The sequence below is a fragment of the Mustelus asterias genome, chromosome 23, assembly GCF_964213995.1.
Source record: "Mustelus asterias chromosome 23, sMusAst1.hap1.1, whole genome shotgun sequence".
Taxonomy (NCBI): Eukaryota; Metazoa; Chordata; class Chondrichthyes; order Carcharhiniformes; family Triakidae; genus Mustelus; species Mustelus asterias.
Genome location: NC_135823.1, coordinates 12,458,531 through 12,483,232, shown reverse-complemented (window position 1 = coordinate 12,483,232; position 24,702 = coordinate 12,458,531). Strand labels below are relative to the sequence as shown.

Here is a 24,702-nt window from a genome sequence, read left to right as displayed (position 1 = left end):
CTAACCATGCCCCCTATATTCTCATCCAAATCATTAATATAAATGACAAATAACAGTGGGCCCAGCACTCATTCCTGAGGCACGCCGCTGGTCACAGGCCTCCAGTTTGAAAAACAACTCTCTACAACCACCCTCTGGCTTCTGTCAAGAAGCCAATTTTGTATCCATTTAGATACCTCATCCTGGATCCCGTGAGATTTAACTTTATGCAACAACCTACCATGCGGTACCTTGTCAAAGGCCTTGCTAAAGTCCATGTAGACAACATCAACTGCACTGCCCTCATCTACCTTCTTGGTTACCCCTTCAAAAACTCAATTAAATTTGTGAGACATGATTTTCCACTCACAAAGCCATGCTGACTGTCCCTAATCAGTCCTTGCATCTCTAAATGCCTGTAGATCCTGTCTCTCAAAATACCTTCCAACAATTTACCCACCACAGATGTGAGGCTCACTGGCCTGTAGTTCCCAGGCTTTTCCCTGCAGCCCTTTTTAAACAAAGGCACAACATTTGCCACTCTCCGATCTTCAGGCACCTCACCCGTGACTATCGATGATTCAAATATCTCGGCTCGGGAACCCGCAATTTCCTCCCTAGCCTCCCACAACATCCTGGGATATACTTCATCAGGTCCCGAGAGCTGGAATTCACCCAGGCAAGCAGCAAAGTTTAAAAATAACACCCACCCAGCGTGGGGCTCGAACCCACAACACTGAGATTAAGAGTCTCATGCTCTACCAATTGAGCTAGCCAGGCTACTGCTGCAGCATAACACATAACACATATGTTGTTTTCCATCTGGTGTTTCAGCATGTTCTGATTACAAAGTTTACAATTAACCGACCTTCAGAATTTCCAGGTTAAAATGCATTCCTTTAAATCATCAATATCACTCACATCTTTCTCTTCTTAGCTGCACCTCCTTCCAAACATTACGAACTCCTCTTGCATCTTTCACACTGATCTTTTCTCTGTAACAGTTCATGATTAAACCTTTGCACTAATGTGAATAATTTTGTGAGGGTAAAAAGCTGTTCATTCCCAAGGGGCACATTGACACACACAGAGAAACCCACACAAACACACACAACCAAAGTGACAGAGGCCTAAGGAGAAACAAATACACTGATACTAACCTGGCTCTGTTTCTGCTCCATTTCCGACTGCAAAATCACAGAAATGAATGTTTCTGTGAATGAACGGAAATGGGAAAACTTCCGAGTGTTTGGATGGATTTGATTTAATTCGCTCTGTAGGCACACCGTTAAAACCAGCAATAATGAAAAGCAGAAAATCCCAATGGATTTTAACTCCATTACATTAACCACTCGGACACAATAACTGGCCCTCTGAACTATGAAGCCGACCGCATACCCAAACTCAGTTACTTTACAATAATCAGTGGAGCGAGAACCAGGGTGATTTTTTTTTGTGGGTAATGTTTCATCGATGTGGACAAATCTGAGATGTGACTTGAAAGCGGCAAACTTTGACACATGTCAGTATTTTAAATTATCAATGTCTGCCATATCACAGTATCAGTGCAATGCAGAACGAGGCTATTCGGCCCATTCACCCTGCACCGACAACAATCCCATCCAGGCCCTATCTCCGTAACCCCACTTATTTACCCTGACAAATAAACTCCCTGACGCTAAGGGGCAATTCAGCATGGCCAATTCACCTAATCCGCACATCTGTGGACTGTGGGAGCAACTGCACAAAACCCACACAGACAGGAGGAGAACACACAGTTCCCAAGGCCGGAATTAAACCTGGGACCTGGCGCTGTGAGGCAGCAGTACTAACCACTATGCCAGCGTCACATTTCTAGTTCTGATATAAATTAATCCAGCTGGAAGACTAACCCGGTTTCCCCCTTCAGAGACATTGTGTGGCGTGTTTTCATTCAATAATGAATTATAAAAAAGTCATTCAATCCGTGGCTGGAAACTCACATTCCAGTATCAGCAATAATTTGTTTTTATCAAGAGGCACTTAGTGTCACAGTCACACAGTCAACAGCGCAGAAAAGACCCTTCGGTCCATCGAGTCTGCGTCGACAATAATTACCAGGAAAGTCGCTCATCCCATTTTCCTTCACTTATCCCATTTCCTTGAATGTTATGATGTTTCAATTGCTCATCCAAATATTTTATTCAAGGTTGTCGGCCTTCACCACCCTCCCAGGCACCTTATTCCAGATTCCCACCACCCTCTGATTGATTTTGTTTTTCTGAATCTCCTACCCCTAAACTATTCCCTGCTGACCCTGATGATGAAACTTGTCTGGGATAATGCCGAACGAGGGGTCACGGGCTCAAGGTGAGAGGGGCGAAGTATAACTCAGATATTAGAGGGATGTTTTTTACACAGAGGGTGGTGGGGGCCTGGAATGCGCTGCCAAGTAGGGTGGTGGAGGCAGGCACGCTGACATCATTTAAGACTTACCTGGATAGTCACATGAGCAGCCTGGGAATGGAGGGATACAAATGATTGGTCTAGTTGGACCAAGGAGCGGCACAGGCTTGGAGGGCCGAAGGGCCTGTTTCCTGTGCTGTACTGTTCTTTGTTCTTTGAAAGACAAGGCTCCAAATTAACATAGATAGGTCAGGTTAAAATACGAGCAGGCGTTTTCCCTCGAGGTCTAGTAGTTAGGAATCGATGTTTTCAGCGCTGCGTCCTGGGTTCAATTCCCGGTTAGGGAATGAAGATTTATTGCTCTCGTATGGCACATGAATTGAAAAAAGCTGGAATTACTTCCTGATCAAAAGCAGGAGTTTGACTTGAGCGAGTTTGAAGAGCAGGCGGAAAATATCCGTCCTATTCCATAATCCCGTTAATTGACCACAATAATTGATATTTATATTGTCTCTGCTGGTTCCTCTTGTCAAAATGAATAATGATTCATCCTACTGCGTTAAGTTTTACAACAGCTCACTGCATTCAAAGAGCAGGATTAACACCAGCCTGTAATAAACTTTCTTGTGGTCAATCTGCTGAACAACATCGGTTTATCACAGCTCTGCTTTCGTCACACTGGAAGCTAATGTGGAAATATGAACAATTTCAAATCTTAACAGCGTGCACAACACTGGAAGGAGAGTGTGACTGTGAATAATTGGCACAGTGCACATTTCTGTAATCGGTGTCTGGGAGAATCAGGAAGATGAGATCCTGGTGGTCTAGTGGTTCGGATTCGGCACTTTTACTGCAGTAGCCCCGATTCCATATTTTTGATTTCTGAAAATTTATTGTTTCTGATCATCTGTTTAAACAAACCTGAATTATTTCCTGATTGAAAACAGCCCTGTCAGAATCAGTGGAGTGAGATTTGTAGTTTCGGATCTGAGTTGGAAATGTCACATGGGCAACAGGTCAAGAACAGGTACCGAAAGAGAAGGGCAGTGATAGGCTGCAAAGCGCTGGTGGTAAAGATGGTGACACAAGGTAAAATCTGGGTGGTAATGGTTCAGATTTTATCTTTTGCACTGACACAAATATTTTTCAGATCTGGATGGAAATCTCAGCCAAATGACAAGAAAATTATCAGTGAATTAAACACTAAACTCTCCGACTTCACTCAGAAACCAGTAACTGTGAGAAAAAGCCGGATGAATACTATCCCCTAATGCATCCTCCAACACTGAATAAGATCATGGTGGATCCCGAGCCTGATAACTGAGGGGGCATCGCTGAGTGATTGCGCATTTAAATGCAGACTGAGAGGCCCCGAGTTCAAATTCGGATGCACCCTTTAGTGTTTGATTGACATTGTCAATTATTTCATTCTCTTTCATTGGCTGGAAAGTGCGTTGTGATGTCCAATAACCGGGAAACGCTCTATATAACTGCAAGTCTGTCCCTTTTTAACTATCTTCAATCCCAGTCCTCTGGTTACTGACCCTAGACAGTGGAAACAGTTTCTCCCTATCTGTTCTATCAAATGGTCCTTTGCCCACCATGGGAGAAGGGAATAACCATTACACCACAGCAACAATGTTGGGGGGTAAAATATTCCAAGAGAATTATATCGAATTTTGTAAACGGTGTGGTCATGCTGTAGCACTGAGTCAAGTTTTACAAAGAGATAATTGGGTTGGATATATCCAGCATTCGTTGACACTCCAATATAATGTGGGCGCCAGTTATCACAGACTCTGGCACAATTGGTCAACGCGTTTGGCTGTTACAAGAGCAGTTGGGTGTTGGAGACCATTCAGAGGCGGTGATTTTACTGATTTTTTTTACCCTATCAGTATTCATTATCACATAGTTCCGGCTTGGGTCATGGGCAACAACAAAAATATTTCTCAAGTGTTGCTTTTAGACGTGTAAAATTCATAGAAATCATAGGAACCCTACAGTACAGAAAGAGGCCATTCGGCCCATCGAGTCTGCACCGACCACAATCCCACCCAGGCCCTACCCCCATATCCCTACATATTTACCCACTAATCCCTCTAACGTACACATCTCAGGACACTAAGGGCATTTTTTAGCATGGCCAATCAACCTAACCAGCACATCTTTGGACTGTGGGAGGAAACCGGAGCACCCGGAGGAAACCCACGCAGACACGAGGAGAATGTGCAAACTCCATACAGACAGTGACCCAAGCCGGGAATCGAACCCAGGTTCCGAGATGGAGAGCGGGTAGTTCAAATTTGAAGCGTTTCAGTCCCTTTAGGTGATGAATATCTGCTGTGTCTTACCTTGTAAGTTTCACAGGAGCAGCAGTGATGAAGTTGGGACTATTTCACCTCAGTGTCCGTTTCATGTTCCAGATAACGGGCTGGCACGGTAGCACAGTGGTTAGCACTGCTGCTTCACAGCTCCAGGGACCTGGGTTCGATTCCCGGCTTGGGTCACTGTCTGTGTGGAGTTTGCACATTCTCCTCGTGCCTGCGTGGGTTTCCTCCGGGTGCTCTGGTTTCCTCCCACAGTCCAAAGATGTGCGGGTTAGGTTGATTGGCCATGCTAAATTGCCCCTTGGTGTCCTGAGATGCATAGGTTGGAGGGATTAGTGGGTAAAATATGTGGGGATATGGAGGTGGGGCCCGGGTGGGATTGTAGTCGGTGCAGACTCGATGGGCCGAATGGCCTCTTTCTGCACTGTAGGGTTTCTATGAATAACAGTAACCGACATTTCATTGGCTAAAGGATTCACTCGTGTTCTATTGAAACATTAGTTTTTTTCTCTACAAACCTGTCTCGGGTATTTCAAAAATGTTGAAGTGGATACATCAGGTTAAAGTGCTTGCTGGCATCTTCCCTGGTGGTCTAGTGCTTAGCGTTAGGTGCTTTCATCGCCACTGCCCGGGTTTGATTCCCGGTCAGGGAATGAAGATTTATTGCTCTCCTCCAGCACCACAAGACAACAAGACCATAAGACATAGGAGCAGAATTAAGCCAATCGGCCCATCGAATCTGCTCTACCATTCAATCATGGCTGATTTTTTTCTCATCCCCATTCTCCTGCCTTTTCCCCATAACCCCTGATCCCCTTTTTAATCAAGAACCTACCTATCTCTGTCTTAAAGACACTCAATGACCTGGCCTCCACAGCCTTCTGCAGCAAAGAGTTCCTCAGGTTCACCACTCTCTGGCTGAGGAAATTCCTCCTCATCTCTGTTTTAAAGGATCGTCCCTTTAGCCTGAGGTTGTGCCCACTGGTTCCAGTTTTTCCTACTCGTGGAAACATCCTTTCCATGTCCACTCTATCCAGGCCTCGTAGTATCCTGTAAGTTTCAATAAGATTCCCCCCCTCATCCTTCTAAACTCCAACGAGTCCTCAACTGTTCCTCATACGACAAACTCTTCATTCCAGGGATCATTCTTGTGAACCTCCTCTGGACCCTTTCCAAGGCCAGCACATCCTTCCTTAGATATGGGGTCCAAAACTGCTCACAATACTCCAAATGGTGTCTGACCAGAGCCTCATACAACCTCAGGAGTACATCCCTGCTCTTGTATTCTAGCCCTCTTGACATGAATGCTAATAGTGCATTTGCCTTCCTAACTGCATGTTAACTTTAAGAGAATCTTGAACAATGACTGCCAAGTCCCTTTGTGTTTCTGATTTCCTAAGCATTTTTCCATTAAGGAAATAGTCTATACCTCCATTCCTCCTTCCAAAGTGCATAACCTCACACTTTTTTCCACATTGTATTTCATCTTCCACTCCTTTGCCCATTCTCCTAACCAGTCCAAATCCTTCTGCAGCCCCCCTGCTTCCTCAATACTACCTGTCCTTCTACATACCTTTGTATGATCTGCAAATTTAGCAACAATGCCTTCAGTTCCTTCCTCCAAATCGTTAATGTATATTGTGAAAAGTTGTGGTCCCAGCACTGACCCCTGAGGCACACCACTCGTCATCGGCTGCCATCCTGAGAAAAACCCCTTTATCCCCACTCTCTGCCTTCTGCCAGTCAATCAATCCTCTATCCATGCCAGGATCTTACCCTTAACACCAGGGACACTTATTTAATGGTCTCCTATGCAACATCTTGTCAAAGGCCTTCTCTACCTTCTTTACAAGTCTCCCATGTGAGACTTTGCCAAAGACATTGTTGAAATGCAAATCAACTAGGTAGCTTCTTCTGGGATCTTGCTGAACATACACACTGGCCTCCAATGCAACAGTGACCACACTTGAATGAATAAAAATCCCGGGGGGGGGGGGGGGGGGGGGGGGGATTTAATTATCTCAGCCTCTCTCTCTCTCTCTCCCTCTCTCTCTCTGTATAAACAGTGTCCAAATGTAAAACACACTCCATGCAGCTAACTGCACCTTGTGGGATCTTGCTGTAGAATTTGTTTTAAAATATTCTCTCAGTTTTAAGAGGGAGTTTCCCTTTTCCAGCGGACTGAAGGGAGATCTCCAGACTTGAGACAATCACTTGAAGCAGCAGTACAGTTTAAACAGAAACATAACAATCGGAATAAAAACATTGGAGTTCATTTCTAGATTAATAGAAATAATGGACAATTTTTTTTTTAAACCACAGAATTCTGTACGGTTTTTGTTAGGTTGCTTACATGTCAGGAATTAGCTGACACCTGTTTCTTTTGAATAGAAATCCAAGCCATCGAGAAATGTCACATCATGCAATGACCACAAAACATTCTTAAAACAAAACCAATCTCTTCCTGCTTGATAGCTATTCTTAAGTTAAAGACAGAGACAGCACCATGGGATGGAGATCTCACTCACCATTTTAAAAAATATATATATATTCAGAATGTATCCATTGAATTTTATTCCAGTTCTTGTCCCACACATGATACAATTCTACATGGACAGATAGTTCCAGAAATAGATGGACATTTAGATCAGATATTCCACTCTGCTGAAAGAACCACAATCAGTACAGTTCTACAGGACAGATACATCCTGCAATGCTTGATCAGGGGTGTCAGATATTCTACTCTGGTTAGTGATCCACACGCAAAGTTGACAGGTAGAATGAGAGTGAAGAATTGAAAGAGATTGTATGGGAGAGAAATCTGGCGAAAGGGAGGGATGTCGATAGAGGGAGAGAAGAATGGAAAGAGAAACAGACAGAGGAAGGAATCTGGAAAATAGAAACATAAAAGCAATTTAAATTCTGAAGCATATATCCAACTTCTTGAAATGTATATTCAGGATCAGTGAGGTACATTATTCCTCTCACATCCACATAGAAAAAGAATATAACACACACCGACCAGAGGAGAATGAATGTTCTGGATATACTGAAGAGTAAAATCATTGACTTCCTTCTGCTCTCCATCTCAGGGTCTCTGCGATTCTTTCCCTTATTCTGAGCCCCCAGTCCTTTCCGGACTCGGCTGGTCACTAAAATGTGACTGACTGTCAGAGAGTTGATCAACAGGATTAAACTGAATGGGAGCAGTGGGTTTAAAACCTGATCAAACCAGGAAAATCCAACCCACCCAGGATCAGTCCAAAAGCTTGTCTTTGTATCACAACCCCACTGGACATTGTTGGTTATCTTTATAGATTGATATATAAAGTACAGGGGGATGTTTTTTGCAGAGAGCAGGATGCCAGTTGTTGCCAGAACCACAGCTGCAGTTTTCCCAGTGCAATATTTAGTTTTCAGTTTCTGGCAGCGAATGGCCACAAATCGATCAAAGGAGAAAGTGACGGTGAACCAGACAGAACAGTCTCTGGCTGCAGCCTGCAGGACACGATTAACACTACACACAGAGGTGAGGTCCAGGAAATTCCAGGGGAAGAAATATCTATTTATTTTGTTGAGAATGGGGTTAATGATGATGAACAGTAGATCCGCCACTGCAATGGCCACTAGGTAGCGAGTGGTGCAGGTGGAGAGACCACACTTCCCCGACTCAGGATCACAATTCCCAGTAAATTAACTGTCAGAGAAAAAGGGATAAGAACTAGGAAATTAGTGGATAAACAATCTCCATGTCTGAAGCAACAGTAAGGAGAGGATTTCAGTACTAATCCAATGGGAAGGGATTCCGGAGTGGCCATGTGGTTGAGGAATTGTGTTAGAGATTATAATTGCAGACTGGAAAGTAGCCAATGTAACACCACTGGTAAAGCAGGGACTGGGGGACAGAAAGCTGTGAATTACATCTCTCTCACTTTGATGGAGGCAGTCTGAAAATTCCGATCATTCAAATATTTCTGAGAGGTTGGATTTCTCATCGGATCTGTTTCACTGGATTAAATCAGACTGACGGGCTTCTCTCTCCGCCCCCAGCTTTTCTGTTTCTGTTTTCCAGATTCCTTCCCGTCTGTCTTTCTCTCCATCCTTCTCTCCCTCTCTCTACGTCTCCCCTTTTCTTCCCTTATCTATCTCTAGTCATCCCCTTCCTCTCTCTTTCCAGTTTTCTTCCCCTATCTCCAGATTTATCTCCCATCCAATTTCTTTTCATTCTTCACTGTCATTCTAGCTTTCTTCCCTTATCCGCCTATCTTTCATAGAAATCATAGAATCATAGAAACCCTACAGTGCAGAAGGAGGCCATTCGGCCCATCGAGTCTGCACCGACCACAATCCCACCCAGGCCCTACCCCCACATATTTACCCGCTAATCCCTCTAACTACGCATCTCAGGGACAATTTTTAACCTGGCCAATCAACCTAACCCGCACATCTTTGGACTGTGGGAGGAAACCGGAGCACCCGGAGGAAACCCACGCAGACACGAGGAGAATGTGCAAACTCCACACAGACAGTGACCCGAGCCGGGAATCGAACCCGGGACCCTGGAGCTGTGAAGCAGCAGTGCTAACCACTGCACTGCATCTTTCTCTAGCAACTCTCTATCCTACTGTTTCCCCCCATATTTCTCTATCTCTCTCCAGCATTTCCCCCTCTTTCTCTCGGTTTCTCCCCATTTCTTTTTATCTCTTCAGCATCTCTCCCTCTCTCTCTCTTACTCCGGCTTTGTGTGGCGTTTAACCACAACAGGATCCCATGGGCAGCAATGTGACCATATCCAGACAGGACAATGGGGAGACATTTCATTCCCCCACCCTCATGCCGGGTGTAATCCTCTTCCCATTCCCTGAGCATCATGCATATTCTGAGTTTGGATACACATCTCCTCAGTGACAGAACAAGATAAGCACCCCTCTTTAAACTGGGATCAAACTGTGGCAATTCCTTTGGTTGAATTTTTGAAATAAGTCTCCCAGTATTTATTCATTTATGTATTTATATATTGATTGATTTATGTAAATCAGTAATCATAGAGGGCTGGGACTGAGGCTTTTTTCCACTGGCTGGGAGCTGGGCATTGACCCCAATTTGGAGATCCTCAGATACTGTGTCTTCCCACCCCCTCACACTAATGTGTTTTGTGGTTGTTAGCAATGGGGCTCAGAAATATTGCATCGCTCCTTTCAACACAGAGCACATGAGAGAGAGGGAAAGAAGCAGATTGGGACAGAAAGAAGAAGTTTGAAGGATGAATGGAGGAAGAGGTGGTGGGGATGGGTGCAGGGACCAGGACCTACATAAGAACATCCATCTGTAAATATGAGAATGACAGTGGCAGATGGAGTAAGGGAAGCCGAGTGTGAAACAGTGATTGGGAGGCAGCTGAGTGCAATGGAAGGTCAAAACAGAGGTGGCGATGGAGGGAGAGGATTTGTGAAAGAGATACAGGATGTTGAGGGTCTCCAGTATGTAGTCACTGGCTACAGCTCCAATCACACCCTTTCAGATAGTCTGACTTGTGGAGAAAAATCCTGGGAAGATATAAAAAGTGTCCTGAAGGAATCAGCAACCCCATCCCAAACTGGAAGAGGGAGTTGGGAAGCTTCTGGAGACTGAAAGGGGGCAGGGAGTGGGCAGGGAGGAAGAGGGCTGGCATTTTAATTCAGTTTTAGAAGATTCTCTTTGTGGATTTCTCTCTGTCCATTTCAATTTTTCTGCCTGATTGGAAAAAATGGAGGAAAAGAGAATGTGAGAGACAATGAAGGGGACCAAGAGGGAGAAATATAGAATCATAGAATCATACAGTGCGGGAGAGGCCCTTCGGCCCAAGGAGCCGGAACCAACACATTAAAAACATCTGAACTCCAGCCCATTGCGATCTGCAACCACCTGGCCAAAGCCCTGAACCTTGTGATGTGTCAAGTGCTCATCCAGATCATTTTTAAAAGATGTGAGATAACCCGCTCTACCACATTCCTGATCACCATCACCCTCTGGGTAAAACAGATTTTCCTCACATCCCCCCTAAACTCCCTGCTCCTCACCTTGAACTTATGACCCCTTGTGACTGACCGTTCAACTTTAGGGGAACAGCTGCTCCTTATCCACACTGTCCATGTCTCACATAATCTTGTACACCTTGATCTGGTTGCCCTGCAGTCTTCTCTGCTCCAACAAAGACAACCCAAGTCTACCCAAACACTCTCTCTTCATAAGTTAACTGTTCCATCCCAGGCAGCATCCTGGTGAATCTCCTCTGCAGCCCCTCCAGTGCAATCATATCCTTCCAATAATGTGTTGACCAGAACTGCACACCATATCCTAGTTGGGCCTCACCAAAGTTCTATACAACTCCAAGATGACTTCCCTGATTTTGTAATCTATGCCTCGATTGATAAAGGCAAGTGTCCCATATGCCTTTTTTACCAACCCACCAACATGCATTTCCGCCTTCAGAGATCTGTGGATAAAAATGCCAAGATTCTTTTGTTTCACAGAACTTCCTAGTTTCCTACCATTCATTTAATACTTGTTTGTCAAATTACTCCTTCCAAAGTGTATCACCTCACACTTTTCAGAGTTAAACTCCAGCTCCCATTTATCTGCCCATTTGGCCATCTCGTCTATATCTTCTTGCTGCCCAAGACACTCCGCCTCACTGTTAACCACCCGTCCAATCTTTGTGTCATCTGCAAACTTACTAATCCTACTCAACACATGGTCATCAATGTCATTTATATAAATGACAAATAATCGGGAGTCTGACACAGATCCCTGTGGTGCGCCACTGCACACTGGCTTCCAGACACAAAAGCAGCCTTCTGTCACCACCCTTTGTCTCCTACAACTGAGCCAATTTTCAATCCACTTTATCAAATTATCCTGTATCCCATGTGAATTTACCTTCTTTATAAGTCTCCCATGTGGGACCTTGTCAAATAGTTTGCTGGAATCCATATGAACTAGGAAGATTCTTCTAGGATCTTTCCACACATACACACTGCCCTCCAATACAACTGTGACCACACTTGAATAAAAAAAAATGCAAAGATTGTAAAACATCCTTGAAATGTTTGAATTGAAAGTTGTTAAATTGGAACACAGGTAAAGAGGGGAGTTAATTCACCCTTTATGGAGGAACCGAGGAAGGGGGAATATTTAGCTCCCAGAACTTTGCTGCTTGTGGGATTTTGCTCTGTTCACAGACGACAGTGTGTTGTTTCCACAATCACAGCAATTTTACAAAATAGGGTGAGTGTGTGAGTGAGACAGAGAGAGAGAATGAGGGAGAGAGATATAAACAGCTGAAGGTGGTGCGTTAGATGCACAGGGAGAAATGTCAAGTGCTAATGTGGTGTGGGGCTTAAATGAGAGACAGGTTCTATATTTTATCTCTGTGGTTACCAGGGCAGCATTTAACTGTCTCAGCCTGTCTCTCTCTCTCGCTTTCTCTCCCACTCTGTCTCTCTGTATAAACATTGTCCAAATGTGAAAGACACTCCACACTGCTAACTGCACCTTGTGGGATCTTGCTGTGGAATTTGTTTTAAAAGATTATCTCAGTTTTAAGAGGGAGTTTCACCTTTCCGGGGGGACTGAAGGGAAGTCTCCAGACTTGGGACAATCCACACACACAGCATGGAATGGGGCTCACAGCAGGTGTGAGGGTGGAGGCAGGGGAAGGTCTGTGTCCCATCTGATTAGTTTCACAGTGCAGCTGCTGTGGGATCTTGCTATGGATGCACTGGCCTGGGATCTTTGCCTGCCTTGTAACAATGACCACACTCTTTAAAAATAGCTCACGGACTGCAAAGTGGGTTCAAAGGCCTTGAATATAAAAGGCTTCAACTTGAAAGATGGGACTGAAGGAGTTAATTAATGCTTTCTGCAGGAGACTAAGGAGACTTTCAGCCAATATCACATTGCTGCTGGTGGGATCTCACTGTGCGACCAATATTCCAGCGTCAGTTTGTACATTACAACAATTATAAACACACATACAGAGAACAATTACCAGAAACTCTGAACTGAATTGTGAAAGTGACTCTGTGCTTTGGATCTTCCTCTGCACAGGTTACCTGCAGAATTCTCTATATTGACAACAGTGAGGTCACATCAAAAATTAATCTCATCAACTGTAAATGATTTTGATGGCCTGGAATTAAAGTTCTTTAACTTGAAGTGGGTATAATTGTGGAATAAAGCTCGTGTCTGAGACAGAGAGGTAAATGTGAGGGTGAAATAAAATGCACAGGAGGACATTTGAATTCAGTTTGCCGTGCTGGTGATTATTGACTTGCTTGCTCTATGTTTGTCTCTCTGTCTGTATCTCCATTTTCTGATTTGTGAGAGAGAGGGAGAGAGAGAGTGGGGAGAAGGTGGGGTGAGGAACGACTGGTGTTACAGAATGTGGGAGTGAGAGAAAAGGGCAGGTCAGATTAAACATGGGAGAGATAACTAAACATTGTTGAGTTGGAGTGGAGAGAAAATGACACAGGATTTGGGGTCAGGGTCTCCTGTGTACAGTCACTGCTCGTGTCCTCTGTCACATCTTTCCAGAAAGTGTGATGTTCAAATACTCGAATCCTGAGACAGTCGATTTTAAAATATCTCCTGACGGAATAAACAGCTTCTTCCCATTTGGAGTTTTAACAACTTGTCTCCTGGGATCGGCGATGTGGAATCAGGAAGCAAAATTTTAATTTCAAAAGTTACCAACCAATCCAAACTGAGAATGAGAATGACCATAGTTCAAGAATACAGCTAAATACAATAACACATCAATAATAAATTATAAACTTGCAAACTGGGTTTTCGAATTGGTAATTAATTTCATGACAGCTTAGTGTCAGGTGCTGCATTTTGATCAGAACAATATGTTTCCCAATCAGGCTACAGAAATCAAGGGTCTGAATTGTTTCGAGGAGTTTAGGGGTTCAGTTGATTAGATTCACAAATCATTTGAAGCAGCAACATAGCTCCAACAGAACCAGAATCATATTGAAAAAAATATTGGATTTCATTTCTAGATGAATAGAAATGTGACAAATCACAGGGGCAGGGGGGTGGGATCCAAAGCAGTAGGGAGACAGAAGAGAAGTTTAAGGACAGCACAGAGGTTAAAGAGAGCACATTAAGTAGTAAAGGCAGTGTCAGTAATCCGAGTACCAGACAGATCAGGCAAAAGCAAGCCAGAGAGCAAGGGAAGTCCAGATTAAACTGCATTTATTTCAATGCAAGAGCCCTGACGAGCAAGGCAGAAGAACTCAGGGCATGGATGGGTACATGGGACTGGGATATTATAGCAATTACTGAAACATGGCTAAGGGAGGGACAGGACTGGCAGCTCAATGTTCCAGGGTACAGGTGCAATAGGAAAGGTAGAACAGGAGGTAAGAGAGGAGGGGTAGTTGCACTTATGATTAGGGAAAGCATCACGGCCGTACTGAGAGGGGATATATCCGAGGGTTCGGCCACTGAGTCTATGTGGCTAGAACTGAGAACTAAGAAGGGGGAAATCACTTTGATAGGGTTCTACTGTAGGCCCCCAAATAGTCGGCGGGAAATTGAGGAGCAAATATGTAAGGAGATTACAGATAGTTCCAAGAAAACTAGGGTGGCAATAGTCGGAGATTTTAACTTTCCCAACATTGACTGGGACAGCCATAGTATTTGAGTCTTGGATGGAGAGAAATTTGTTGAGTGTATTCAGGAGGAATTTCTCATTCAATATGTGGATGGCCCGACTAGAGAGGGGACAAAACTTGACCTCCTCTTGGGAAATAAGGAAGGGCAGGTGACAGAAGTGTTAGTGAGGGATCACTTTGGGACCAGTGACCATAATTCTATTAGTTTTAAGATAGCTATGGAAGATGATAGGTCTGGCCCAAAAGTTAAAATTCTAAATTGGGGCAAGGCCAATTTTGATGGTATCAGGCAGGAACTTTCAAAAGTTAATTGGAGGAGTCTGAGGGAAGGCAAAGGGACGTCTGGTAAGTGACAAGCTTTCAAAAGTGTATTAACCAGGGTTCAGGGTAAGTACATTCCTCTTAGAGTGAAGGGCTAGGCTGGCAGAAGTAGGGAACCCTGGGTGACTTGGGATATTGAGGCCCTGGTCAAGAAGAAGAAAGAGACACATGACATGCATAGGCAGCTGGGATCAAGTCAGTCCCTTGAAACGTATAGTGGGTGTAGGAATAGAGTTAAGAGAGAAATCAGGAGGGCAAAAAGGGGACACGAGATTGTTTTGGCAGATAAGGCAAAGGAGAATCCAAAGAACTTCTACAAATACATAAAGGGCAAAAGAGTAACTAGGGGGAGAGTAGGGCCTCTTAAAGATCAACAAGGTCATCTATGTGCGGATCCACAAGAGATGGGTGAGATCCTAAATGAATACTTTTCATCAGCATTTACTGTTGAGAAAAGCATGGATGTTAGGGAACTTGGGGAAATAAATAGTGATGTCTTGAGGAGTGTACATATTACAGAGAAGGAGGTGCTGGAAGTCTTAAAGCTCATCAAGCTAAGTAAATCCCCGGGACCTGATGAAGTGTATCCCAGGACATTGTGGGAGGCTAGGGAGGAAATTGCGGGTCCCCTAGCTAAGATATTTGAATCATCAATAGTCACGGGTGAGGTGCCTGAAGATTGGAGAGTGGCAAATGTTGTGCCTTTGTTTAAAAAGGGATGCAGGGAAAAGCCTGGGAACTACAGGCCAGTGAGCCTCACACCTGTGGTGGGTAAATTGTTGGAAGGTATTTTGAGAGACAGGATCTACAGCCATTTAGAGACGCAAGGACTGATTAGGGACAGTCAACATGGCTTTGTGAGTGGAAAATCATTTCTCACAAATTTGATTGAGTTTTTTGAAGGGGTAACCAAGAAGGTAGATGAGGGCAGTGCAGTTGATGTTGTCTACATGGACTTTAGCAAGGCCTTTGACAAGGTACCGCATGGTAGGTTGTTGCATAAGGTTAAATCTCACAGGATCCAGGGTGAGGTATCTAAATGGATACAAAATTGGCTTCTTGACAGAAGCCAGAGGGTGGTTGTAGAGGGTTGTTTTTCAAACTGGAGGCCTGTGACCAGCGGTGTGCCTCAGGGATCAGTGCTGGGTCCACTGTTATTTATCATTTATGTTAATGATTTGGATGAGAATATAGGAGGCATGGTTAGTAAGTTTGCAGATGACACTAAGATTGGTGGCACTGTGGACAGTGAAGAAAGTTATCTCCAATTGCAACGGGATCTTGATCAATTGGGCCAGTGGGCTGATGAATGGCAGATGGAGTTTAATTTAGACAAATGCGAGGTGATGCATTTTGGCAGATTGAACCAGGGCAGGACTTACTCAGTTAATGGTAGTGTGTTGGGGAGAGTTACAGAACAAAGAGATCTAGGGGTACATGGTTCATAGCTCCTTGAAAGTGGAGTCACAGGTGGGCAGAGTGGTGAAGAAGGCATTCGGCATGCTTGGTTTCATCGATCAGAACATTGAATACAGGAGTTGGGATGTCTTGTAGAAGTTGCACAAGACATTGGTAAGGCCACACTTGGAACACTGTGTGCAATTCTGGTCACCCTATTATAGAAAGGATATTATTAAACTAGAAAGGATACTACTGGGACTTGATGGATTGAGTTACAAGGAGAGGCTGGATAGACTGGGACTTTTTTCTCTGGAGCGTAGGAGGCTGAGGGGTGATCTTATAGAGGTCTTCAAAATAATGAGGGGCATAGATCAGCTAAATAGTCAATATCTTTTCCCAAAGGTAGGGGAGTCTAAAATTAGAGGGCATAGGTTTAAGGTGAGAGGGGAGAGATACAAAAGTGTCCAGAGGGGCAATTTTTTCACACAGAGAATGATGAGTGTCTGAAACAAGCTGCCAGACGAAGTAGTAGAGGCGGGTACAATTTTGTCTTTTAAAAAGCATTTAAATAGTTACATGGGTACGATGGGTATAGAGGGATGTGGGCCAATTGCAGGCAATTGGGATTAGTTTAGGGGTTTTTTTAAAAATGCGGCATGGACAAGTTGGACCGAAGGGCCTGTTTCCATGCTGCAAACCGCTATGACTCTATCACAATAGACCCAATGAAGTTCATTCCAGTTCTTGTCCCACAAACAATACAATTCTACATGGACAGATATTTCCAGAAATAGAAGGATTCTTAGATCAGATATTCCACTCTGCTGAAGGAACCAGAATCAATACAGTTCTGCAGGACAGATACATCCTGCAATTCTTGTTCACTGGAGTCAGATATTCCACTCCCATTGGTAATCTACACGCAAAATTTGATTTTATTCCTACCCAGAGAACAGAGAACAGTACAGCACAGGAACAGGCCCATCAGCCCACCAAGCCTGCGCCGATCACATTGTCCTTTCTAGACCAACCACCTGTATCCCTCTATTCCCCACCTGTTCATGTGACTATACAGATAAGTCCTAAATGTCACTAACGTGTCTGCCTCAAACACCTCACTTGGCAGCGCATTCCAGGCCCCCACCACCCTCTCTGTTAAAAGCTTCCCCTGCACATCTCTACTGGACAGAACAGAACAGGACAGAGTATTCCAAATGTGGCCGAACCAACTTTTTACATCACCATAACATAATTTGTCAACATTTATAAGAACCCAATATCCCGGTTGAGGCCGTCCTCGTGTGTGCGGAACTTGGCTATCAGTTTCTGCTCAGCGACTCTGCGCTGTCGTGTGTCGCGAAGGCCGCCTTGGAGAACGCTTACCCGAATATCAGAGGCCGAATGCCCGTGACCGCTGAAGTGCTCCCCAACAGGAAGAGAACAGTCTTGCCTGGTGATTGTCGAGCGGTGTTCATTCATCCGTTGTCGCAGCGTCTGCATAGTTTCCCCAATGTACCATGCCTCGGGACATCCTTTCTTGCAGCGTATCAGGTAGACAACGTTGGCCGAATTGCAAGAGTATGTACCGTGAACCTGGTGGATGGTGTTCTCACGTGAGATGATGGCATCTGTGTCGATGATCCGGCATGTCTTGCAGAGGTTGCTGTGGCAAGGTTGTGTGGTGTCATGGTCACTGTTCTCCTGAAGGCTGGGTAGTTTGCTGCGGACAATGGTCTGTTTGAGGTTGTGCGGTTGTTTGAAGGCAAGAAGTGGGGGTGTGGGGATGGCCTTGGCGAGATGTTCGTCTTCATCAATGACATGTTGAAGGCTCCGGAGGAGATGCCGTAGCTTCTCCGCCCCGGGGAAGTTCTGGACAACGAAGGGTACTCTGTCCACTGTGTCCCGTGTTTGTCTTCTGAGGACGTCGGTGCGGTTTTTTAACCGATGCTATACACTAGATACATTGATGACATTTTCTTCCTCTGTACTCATGGTGAACAATCACTGAAACAACTCTATGATGACATCAACAAGTTCCATCCCACCATCAGGCTCACCATAGACTACTCTCCGGAATCGGTTGCATTCTTGGACACACGCATCTCCATTAAGGACGGTCACCTCAGCACCTCACTGTACCGCAAGCCCACGGATAACCTCACGATGCTCCACTTCTTCAGCTTCCACCCTAAGCCCTCCGTATACACAGGATCTGCTCGGATGAGGAGGATCGCAACAGACACCTCCAGACGCTGAAAGATGCCCTCATAAGAACAGGATATGGCGCTAGACTCATTGATCAACAGTTCCAACGCGCCACAGCTGGTTTCAAGTCCATCACCATTCGGCCAAGACTACAGCCGTAACAAAGAGGTTGATGCTGTTTATACAAAATCATAGCAGAGAAGGGGGGCATTCTTCAGGTGGGAGCTATAAAATCAGGCACTGACTTGGCGGTAGTAGCATTTGTAGAAGAGTGGGATCGAATTCCATCACTGACAGATTGATTTCCTTTCTTTTAACCTTTATGAATGCCTTTGGTTGAAGATGTGATGGCTAAAATTTAATACGGTAGAATGTATCATTATCCATTTTGACAGGAGGAACCAGCCGAGACAATGAAAATATAAATTGCTGTGTGTAACTAACAGGCTTGTGGAACCAGTTTAGTTGCTCCTCCAGTAAATCGGATCTGCTTCCCTTCTGACCGTCGTCGTGTTTTTGTATAGTGGTTATCACGTTCGCCTCAGACACGGGAAGTCTGATTCGAAACTGGGCAAAAAATGTTTCCAAACTTCAAAATTATTTGTGTTCGTACTTAAACATTAGCTTAGCTGCTGAATATTTCCAGCATTTTCTGCTTTAAGTCAGTGTCTGTGAAGGGAACAAACAAGGTTAATATTCCAGCTGGATGAACTTGCATCAGAGCTGGAAAAGTAACCGGTGTAACATTAAAAATAAGCTTTTAAGAAAAATCATACAGCACATTGATCTATATATGATCAATATATCATATTATATATTTGATATATATTAAATAATACATATCATATATTATGATATATATCATATATAATATATGTAGGATCTGATATATGCCCAATTCTTCCGCTTTCAGGTCACATCTTGTTTTCCATCTCAGACATTGCCACACCCATCAAATATCACCAACAGCAATTCCCCATCCTATCCCGATATTACCTTAGAATCCAAAAATCTCTCCATCTCCACCTTCAATATTCGTATCAACTGACGATCCACAGAAGTCTGGGATACAGAATCCCAAACAGTCACAAGTTTTTGTGTAAAGAAAGTCTGTGTTCAGTCCATTCCTCACTCCACAGATTATGGTACACTTACTACGAAGCTTACTGAACTTACATAGCTCAGTAGTTAGAGCACTAGTCTTATAAACCAGTGTTTGCGAGTTCAATTTGCTTTGGAGCCTGAGGCTATAATTTAGCTGATGGCAGCACGTTAGATGGTAAACTGTGGAGAGAAGACAGATTGATTAGGTTACTGGGCAAGAAGATTTCATTGCGGAACGAGAGAATTCCTTTATTCGTAAAAGTAGAAAGAACAGGACTTATTTGAAAAAGGTGAGAAAGTTCTGTGTTGATGTTCAAAGTGGTGAACGGGCATTTCAGTTTTTATTGCCAGGAGATTGAAATGTTAGAATAAAGAAATCTGCCACAAGTGTAACCTGGTTTCAAGTCCATCACCATTCGGCCAAGACGACAGCCGTAACAAAGAGGTTGATGCTGTTTATACAAAATCATAGCAGAGAAGTGTGGTATGCAACTAGTCCGCAACTATTCCCACTCACCTTGTAATTTGCATTGTCTCGTACCAAAATATAGCACTATAAACTGCAGCAGAAATGTTGGCAGCGGTGGGATTTGAACCCACGCCTCCATAGAGACTGGAGCCTAAATCCAGCGCCTTAGACCGCTCGGCCACGCTACCAGACATTCATGTACCTGCTTAATTTATTTCATCATCTCTGGTACTTCTTTCTGATTCACTGTCTCACTACCGAGCCAGTTGTCCATAGACTGCAAAATGATCCCAGCCCTCAATGAAAATGTCCTGTCATCTCTCTCCGTGTACCCTGGATTGAAATCACAGGAGATTGGTCAGTCAGATCATGGAGAAGATAGTGTGGTTTTAAGACAGTGGTTCCCAAACTTTTTTCACTGGGCTGCACTTTCGGAATAAAAATTTGCTCGCACCACACCAAATTTTTTATTGATAAGAAATATTCAAAAACAAAAAAAAACTCCTAGCAGTGCTTGATTCATAACATAGAACACAACTACTTTATAATATGATCATGGGACATCGTCCTCAGCATCACTTGATGCTCTTGCTCTCACTTTGGAAAAATATCTATCCATGTTTAAATGTTTCTTTGATTGTCCTTGAATCTTCCTGCCACACTTGCCACCCTCTCTCGCCGCCCCAGCGTGGCGCACCGCACCCTTTGGAAACCACTGTTTTAAGAGAACAATTACTCAGCAGTGTACAGCGAAAACTCCTGAGATTCAGAATCTAATCGAATTCTGTTCTCTCCCAGTGACAGATACAAAACATTTTTTCAACATTAAGAATCAACCCTGTTTCTGATCGAGTTCCTACTAACTTTGGTTTGTTTCTTGATTTAATTGGACAATCTTCTATTAGTGCTTGAAAGAACCAATGATTGTGCTGATTTACACTGAGAGCTCTGGACAATTCCAGAATCACCCTGATTGCTCCATCAAAAGGAGCTAATCTTTTTATTTAAACATCCAAATACAAACCAAAATAGATTACAATTTCGAATTGCAAACCAGAATACAATAGTCTCACAATAATAAATTGTAAAATGACAACCGATATAATACAATGTCAACAATGTAAATGCCATCCTTAATACAACAGCACAAACTAACATAGCACAATAACAACAGCAAACATGCCGTCCTTTATACAATAAAAAAACTCCCAACCCAAATGAAAAATAGGGTCCATTGTAAGTTACTTGTAGCCTTCGGGGTTTCAGCTTTCAGGGTCTCCTGGAGCCAAATTTCCTGGGGCCACGCTTTCAGAGGCTACACCTTCCAGGGTTACAAACAACGCATCCAAATGTAAAACAAAACATATTATAATAGAAACACAGGCCGCGATTCTCCAATCCTTGCCCTTCACTTTTCTGGCGGGTCCAGCCGGGAGATGCACGTGTTGGCCATTTGGCAGGTTCTCCCAGTTTTTCGATCCACGCGCATCTCCCAGCCAGAGAAAAATGGCGCCGCTGGGAACCCGCTGAAAATCGGTGGGCCGCTATTTAGCATAAGTTGACATACCTTTGCATGCCATTACTGGAATTCACACAGCAATCTCCGCCCACATCTGCGGCTCCCACCTCTTTGGCGTGATGTAATTTTGGCGCAAATCAGGACAGGTATTTAAAAGTCACAACCTGGTGTGGCAGTCTTGAACTGGCGTGAGGAGGTAAGTGCTGCTAGCAGAGCATGGAGGATGTTGCAGGCAGGCCCTGGAGATGCCTGGTGGCCTTCCTCCTGCTGCCTTCACATTTTGGCCCATTGGCGAGTGACATCTGTGGGGGGGGGGGGGGGGGGGGGGGGGGGGGGGGGAGATGCCAGGGGGACTTCCATTTCCTCACAGCTCCCTGGGTGAGGTTCCATCAGGGAATCCTGCTCCACCATCCCTCTCCCCCTCCAAGCAGCGCTGAGGCTGACTGTTGAAAGCAGCCTCAAGGACTCCTGCTCCCCCCGCCCCCCCCCCCCCCCCCCCCTCCTCCCCACAGCACTTTGCAGTGGTGTTGCCTTGCTGCAGAGCATGGTCAGGGACTCGATTAAGTGCTGGTGCTCTGGGTTGGGGGAGGAGTGCACCTTGTGCTGACTGAGGCCAAACCAGATGAAGCAGCTGCAGCTCCAGTCCGGGGTGCAGAGATTCAGACATGGACTGCATGGAATCTGCTGTCACTGGGCACACATCTGGTGCTGCTTTGCAGTCTGTCCCTGCCCTGTGACACGGACCAGCAGCACACGCCTGTAACAGATGCTGCAGTTGCACACACAGCAATGGCTCCAAGGGTGCGCATTGCCCATGTCTGCACACTGACCTGCATAATCTGTGCCAGCATTTGTTATGATGGGAATCTCACACAACCCTAATCAGGCCACGCATGGCACTATGGATTGTGTGGGGTTGCCAGCTCCCACAAGTGGGGGTAAAGGCCCAAGTGAGGGATTGGTGTGGTGCTGGGTCTATGCAGTCAATGAAAATAATCCATCATTCTATGCTCTTTCCAAACCCCACTGGATCTCGGTTTGCTCGATCTGGAGCTGGCCATGTTGGTGGCAACAGGGGAGGAGGAGGAGGACGTGGCAGCTCAGGAGGTGGTGGGCGTGGAGAGACCACCGCAAGAGCAGCCACCACCAGACCCTCAGGAAGGAGGGCAGGGGGCTGCCGCTGAGGGCCAGGAGGTGGGAGGGCAGCCTCCCGATAGGGTGCACAGAAGGCGGAGGGTGCCGAGGGCAAGGAGGTTCAGGCCCTGCAATTCCTTCGATGCCCTCTTGGAGGAGACATGCCGTCGCCAGCTGCGTCTGTCCAAGACCAGGTGCGTCACATTTGTGAGATGCTCTCACACCTGGCACCCTCGGTGGGGGGGGGGGGGGGGGGGGTGGGCGGGGGGGGGCAGTGGCTCCCTGTGGACGTGAAGATGACGGCAGCCCTCAATTTCTATGCCTCCGGGTCATTTCAGGCACCCAGTGGCGACCTAGCTGGTATCTCCCAGGCCTTTGTGCACAGATGTGTGCGGCAGGTCACAGTTGCCCTGTATGCCCAGGCAGGGCAGTTCATTAATTTCAATGTGGGTTGTGCACAGCTCTCGGCTTCACATCCAGTGCTGGGATCCTGAATGCGCAGGGTGCAGTGGAGGGGACACACATCACCTTGCGGGCCCCCCATGCAGGGCCGCAGCAATTTGTGAACCGGAAGGGGTTCCACTCCCTGAAGTTCCAAATCGTCTGCGACCATCGGCTCAAGATCATGTAGGTCGATGTACGCCACCCAGGGAGTGTCCATGACAGCTTTGTGATCCGGCAGTCGGACATCCCTGGGCTCTTTGAAGACCAGCCAAGGCTCCCCGGATGGCTACTGGGTGACAAGGGTTACCCGCTAAGGTCATGGCTGATGACGCCTGAGCGGAGGCCCAAGGCCGAGGCGGACACCCATTATAACGAGGCCCATGCAGCCACCTGGTCCGTCGTAGAGCGGTGCATCAGCCTGCTGAAGATGTGGTTCCGCTGCTTGGACCACTCTGGGGGGCCCCCCAGTATGACCCTGTGCGTGCTTCACACATCATTATCGTTTGCTGCGTTCTGCACAACATCACTCAGCAGTGGGGAGACCAGCTGGAGCAGGAGGAGGAGGAGGAGCAGTGCCCCACCATATTAAGAGCCGGAGGAAAGAGGCAGGCGGCAATGGCAGGTGTCCAGCAAGGAAGGGCAGTGAGGGATGTCTTGATTGCAGCCCGCTTCACCTAGCTGGTGCTGTGCAGTGACCAACTCACATCCACCACATCCCAGGAGCAAGTGCAGCCGCTATTCCCCCTCCAAACCGACCTGGGCCCTCAAACCACCACATTACCCTTCCCCTGCTCCTGTCATCCCACCACCCTTTCCCCCAGAAACATCCAACCCTATTAATGTGCCTGGGCTGGCAATGGTTGCGAGTCTTGTTTGAAGGCTGGAGGATGATGACAACTTGCTGTTGTGCTCACTGGGATCCTGCCCCTGTTTGTCTGACTGCTCCCGAATGCATGCTGCCACCCTGGCTCATGTAGCTGGAAGGGTTGGGGACACATGTTTTTTGGCCAAGGGCGGAGAGGGGGGCACTTGCACCAAGGGTCTGGTGGATGCTGAGGAAGGTAGGGCGGGCACTCTGAAATGTGGGCTGAATCTGCAAGGCTCAACAGACAGTACATCTATGTTTGGGAGCTGGGAGCACTGAGCTGTATGGTGGGGTGGAAGAGAATCAGAGACACATTAGTCACAGATCGATCTGCAATGAACAGTTTATTGTGCACTTAACATAAATGATTACCAAACCCTGACTAATGCTGACCTTCACCCGTGCCCTCTAATGAACTACAACTTTTTAACTTTGTGCTGTCTACTGCTTCTTCTAGGTGCTACCCCAGGATGCACATTAGAGGTGGAAGTGTCCAGCTGTGATACACGCTCCATTGCCCGAGATGTCCTTGGCGGACGTCCCCTGGGTGGCCGGGACCTGGAGGGCCCCAGCTGACTTGTGGATGGCACTGTTTCGGTGCCACCCTGTTCATCTTGCTGATCCTGAGATGCCCCGGTGTGAGGAAGGGGGGTAGGCCTAGATGTGTCTGCCTCATGAGGTGTGATCCCTCAGCCCTGGCCCTCTGAGACTGGGCCAAGCTCCGGAGCCCCTCCGCTACAGCATTCTGTGAGCGAGCCAGGCTCTGGAACCCCTCAGCCTCTGAGCCTGGGCTAAGTTGTCGAGGCTCACAGCCATGGCCTGCTGTGTCTTCAGAATGCCAGCAAGAGTCCCAGCCATGGCCAGCAGTGTTTCCCACATGCCCC

The 24,702-nt window shown here is 45.9% G+C and overlaps 2 non-coding genes across 2 annotated transcripts; both read right to left on the bottom strand.

Moving 5' to 3' along the window:
• Positions 1 to 686: 686 nt before the first annotated feature.
• trnak-cuu (transfer RNA lysine (anticodon CUU)) lies at positions 687 to 759 on the bottom strand. The gene has a single exon. It is a non-coding gene; the product is annotated as a tRNA-Lys (tRNA).
• A 19,203-nt stretch (positions 760 to 19,962) lies between these two features.
• Positions 19,963 to 20,044, bottom strand: trnal-uag (transfer RNA leucine (anticodon UAG)). Its single transcript has one exon. It is a non-coding gene; the product is annotated as a tRNA-Leu (tRNA).
• Positions 20,045 to 24,702: the final 4,658 nt, after the last annotated feature.